The 5000-nt window shown below is 31.5% G+C and overlaps 1 long non-coding RNA gene across 1 annotated transcript in view; it reads left to right on the plus strand.

Annotated features, from left to right (window-relative positions):
- The first annotated feature begins 1081 nt into the window (after positions 1–1081).
- Positions 1082–5000, plus strand: part of LOC144961138 (uncharacterized) — a 7281-nt gene continuing 3362 nt past the window's right edge. Inside the window, exons 1-2 of the long non-coding RNA XR_013643062.1 lie at positions 1082–1221; positions 2584–2795. This is a non-coding gene — a long non-coding RNA (uncharacterized LOC144961138). The remainder of the gene's footprint in view (positions 1222–2583; positions 2796–5000) is intronic.

A 5000-nucleotide genomic window follows, 5' to 3' on the forward strand; every position in this document is an offset into this window, starting at 1 on the left:
CCGGAGTTTTTTTTCTCTCTTTGTGAGTCATCGAAATAAATGACAACCTTGAAACTGCATCTTTTTAAATTTATGAATGGATTTTCAAAATTCAAAAATATTTTTTACTCATTGGAGACAGACCTTTGATTTAAACGTAGTATCCCCCCCCCCCAAAAAAAAAAATATAAATAAATAAAAAAAAATAAAAAACAATAAAAAATAAAAATAAAATAAATAAATTTTAAAAAAATAGAAAAAAAAAATCATGGGCATTGCTACACAATTACAAATCTTGGCCTGGTTTTATTGGATACGTCAAATGTGGTAGGTATGACTTTGCCTTCATGTTTTAGATAGGTATTATTTCATTTTGCTATGGTGAGTTTAGAATCGTCAGAATAAAATGTGCACAAAAATGTATTCAAAGTACAGCTGACTTGCAGTCTTTTTCATCAAATTCCCCCTTCTATTTATATTCACCCACTTTCTACATCTTTCTTCATCTTTAGGAAATCGAAAAAAATGATATAAGGTTATGGTTTGTTGAACGGTAGTATTTCTAATTCATTTCATAGCAGAACATCATTGAACGTTGACATTGCGCTTTTAAAAAATCTCAACACTAGACTGAAATCTCGATTTGGTGCTTTCAACTTTTAAACCAAGCTCAAGATCTAAGTCCATGTCCACATCCATTAATCAATGTAGTAAATTTCAATTGTTGAGTTTATCAATGTCATGACCACCAATCAGTTAATAGAGTCTATAAACAATCTAATAGTGTATACACAGAACAGCAATAAATTGATAAACAATACGAATCAACAGTAGAGAAGTAATCCAAATATAAAATGTTGTATTGGTTTTTAAGAACATGGTTAGTGAATATAAACAAGGTTAGCAGCTGCAGAAAGGATTGTTTTAATCTGGCACCATCAGTGACAACTAAAGGTGTTTAGAGATGGGCTAAAGAGAAAACGTGTGTTATTACCCCACGGGTACAAGCAAAAGTAGAAAATACAGACCGAGGACTCCATAAGACTTTATTTTGAAAATTATTTGACAGGTTTCTGTATGGAGAATGATCCAGTACTGACAATGCAACCATTCACATCCAATGTATCATGTCCTGTAAATAAAGTGGATTACATTGAAAGTGAAGTTACGCTTAACATGACTGGAGTAGATGGGAGTTTGTGGAAGCGAAGCATAAGCATAAAAGATTCAAATGGCCAGGATGTAAGTAGTTTTTCTTGTTGCTGTTGTTGTTGTTGTTGTTGTTGTTGTTGTTGTTGTTGTTCGTCTTCTTCTTCTTCTTCTTCTTCTTCTTCTTCTTCTTCTTCTTCTTCTTCTTCTTCTTCTTCTTCTTCTTCTTCTTCTTCTTCTTCTTCTTCTTCTTCTTCTTCTTCTTCTTCTTCTTCTTCTTCTTCTTCTTCTTCTTCTTCTTCTTCTTCTTCTTCTTCTTCTTCTTCTTCTTCTTCTTCTTCTTCTTCTTCTTCTTCTTCTTCTTCTTCTTCTTCTGTTTGATGATGAAATCCTAATAGCAAATCCAATGACCCTTCTATGAGATTAAGCTGAAAATTTGCGCAGCAAATGATGTCGCTTTCAAAAGCAACTGAAAGATGTTGTAACTAGTGACATAGTCATCATATACATAAAGTTGTAAAACAATTTGTTAACAACATGGACCTGAATCATACCTGGTCAGGGTGTTGGATGATGTTAACAATGACTTAAGTTACAGTGCAGACCTTAGGGCCGATACCTTGGAAATTCAAACCGTTCTCCTACCTGGTCGTCTACCAGTTGATCACCGGTGGCTTTCTTTATATGAATCAGCCATGAGGCCTTTCCTTACCAGCAATTTTCACAATTTTCCCCAAAATTTCACACCCACCCAACACAAAAAATATTTTCTTACTCAAACAGAAAAGCAACAAATACATTCTATTTCTATGCATAAAATTGATCAGAAAATTGAACTCTACAACACAGTGTCACGTTTTTATAGCTAAAATACAACATTTTTCTTTAAATTGTGCGATTTACAAAATAAATCTGAATGATAAAAGTGCTGGTTGGATCGTAACGAATATGACGACTTCCTTATGGTTGGTAAGGAAAGGGTTAAAGAGATTGTTAGTGCTCTTACAACATTTTTATTCATCCTAGCTCGTCACCGAAGACTAAAGTCTCTTTTATAAACGCATTGTTTCCCAACATGACTAGGCAGAATACATTTTAAAAAGGGCAAGACTTAATATTATCCTCAACAGGCTGAACTTGAAAGGCCTCACACTTCTTGGAGAAGCTCGTAAAGCCAGAATTGTGTGGAAGCTTTTTGATTTCATGCACATGATCATCATGGTTGTGGCATACTTTTACTGTTACACTTTGCCTGTTTTCAAATCAATTGTGATTGCTTTTGAAACAGCACTGCCACAAATCCACCAGTTGTACAACAGTGACAATGACAATGGTCTATAAAATGTTCAAAGTCCTAATCTATTTCTACTATTTTTTGTTTTGTTTATTTGATACAAGAGACAGGAGTTCCTATGAATCTTACATTATTTGATTATCTGTTTTACTCATCCACAGATGATACAAGCTAATTTTGGTTCTGACATAATTTGTGGATCCATAGAAAATAATTTTTTTCCATTGTTATGAAAAAGATGGAGACTTGTACTACTTCAAATATCGCCTCGATTCACAAGCCACATACAGTGGAAATTCCTTTTCGGCAGTCATTTTGAGTCACACGTTTCGTCCCATATGGAGTAACTGGCAGATCTATCCAGTCACGAAAGGTATGTCCGACTATACTGAATATCATTTAAAAAAAATTATTTTTACCTAATTCCTAATACTTGCATTTTTCTATTTAATCTATTTATATAATCAAAATTGCTGTCAGTATATGTTATTTTACTCCGAAAAAGTTTTAACAAAATAAATGACAATAAATAATTTTATCAAAGGTATATAATGCATCCTAATAGCATAAGATCCCTTTTTTCTTCAGTATTCATTCATTCATTCATTCATACATCATACTTTTTTCTATTAAAATGTTTTTTAAATCAGACATTAGGTTAAATATTGTTGTTTTACCAAAATATCCTTTTTTTAAAAACCAAAAACACAAATTCTATTTTGAAGGTGATAAATCATTTAGATAAGGATATGAATCACATATTTAGTTTTATATTGATACATATTCTTTATCTGGCTGTCATATTTTATAATATCCGATTATCTATCTTAATTCTCCAGCGCCAGACAGCACAAGCCTTGATGTTTTCCTTCCATTTCTTCTGGGCGTTGGCTCTCTGCTAAGAGTGCCATCCAATTTCACTCCTGTCCTTTTCCATATTAATAATAATAATAATAATAATAATAATAATAATAATAATAATAATAATAATAATAATAATAATAATAATATAATAATAATAATAATAATAATAATAATAATAAATAATAATAATAATAATAATAATAATAATAATAATAATAATAATAATAATAATAATAATAATAATAATAATAATAATAATAATAATAATAATAATAATAATCCTTCACATGTTTATTTTGATTATTTCAAAGGTAATTACAACTCTTGTAGAGAAGACCTAAATGCCGTGAATTGGGATACTCTTGAAGGCTACGGTGTGAATGAAGCGTGGTTGTTTTTTAAAAACAAACTAAAATGTATAGAATCTAAACACATTCCATTAAGATGTAACTAAAATCTAGTTCTAATAAACCATTGTGGTTGACAAAAAACGTTAAACGTACAATTAATAAGAAACATAAATTGTATAAGAAATTCAAAAAGTATCCTACAACAGATAATTTTCATAATTATGTCAAGGTTAGAAATAATACCAAATACACGATTCAAAATGCTGTGAAAACGTATGAATGTACATTGGCACACGAATGTAAGAGTAGTCCGAAAGGCTTTTGGAGATACGTAAACAGAAAGTTGAAAAGAAAACCAGGTGTTAGTGTTTTACTGAAAGATGATGGTACCAAGGTTACTTCGGATATAGATATAGCTAATGTTTTAAATAATTATTTTTCATCTGTGTTTGTTCAAGAAGACACTACAAATATACCAACGTTCAATGTTACAAATCAATTAAACGTCCCCGATTTTTATATTACACAAGAAGACATACTTGCAAAATTGTTGAATTTAGACGTGACTAAAAGCATGGGACCGATTCCCTTCATCCCCGTTTACTGAAAGAAGTGGCCTTTGAAATATCACAGCCGCTATCAACAATATATAATAAGTCTCTTGACTCTGGTACCTTACCCATTGAATGGAAACAAGCCAATGTTACTGCCATTCATAAAAAGGGAAGCAAACTAAATGCTGCAAACTATAGACCCATCAGCTTAACATGCATACTCTGTAAGGTTATGGAGTCTATCTTGAAAGACCGAATAATGGACTTTCTTGAAAGTCATACGATGCTAAACGATAACCAGCATGGTTTTAGATCAAAGAGATCATGCATTACTCAACTTTTACAGGTGAAGGAGGATTTTACCAAGTTAATTGATCGTGATCAATGCATTGATGTTGTTTATCTTGATTTCCGCAAGGCTTTTGATTCTGTACCTCATGAGAGATTATTCATTAAACTAAAAACAGATGGATTTAAAGGGAATATCTTTAACTGGATTAAAGACTTTCTTAATAATCGAATACAAAGGGTCATTGTCAATGGTGTGGGGTCGGATTTTAAGATTGTAATCAGCGGTGTACCCCAAGGAAGCGTATTGGGGCCACTTTTATTTCTTTTATATATAAATGATTTACCATGTGGCATAAATTCACCCTGCAAACTGTTTGCAGACGATACAAAGATCTATAGTACAACTGAACATCATAACATTCTACAAAATGATATATTTTCACTTTTCAAATGGTCTACAACATGGCATTTGGATTTTAATGTTTCGAAATGTAAAGTATTACATATAGGAAAAAATAA

Source organism: Berghia stephanieae, unplaced genomic scaffold (genome assembly GCF_034508935.2).
Source record: "Berghia stephanieae isolate SIO BIC M18660-M18661 unplaced genomic scaffold, UCSD_Bste_1.3 scaffold1526, whole genome shotgun sequence".
NCBI classification, from domain to species: Eukaryota; Metazoa; Mollusca; class Gastropoda; order Nudibranchia; family Aeolidiidae; genus Berghia; species Berghia stephanieae.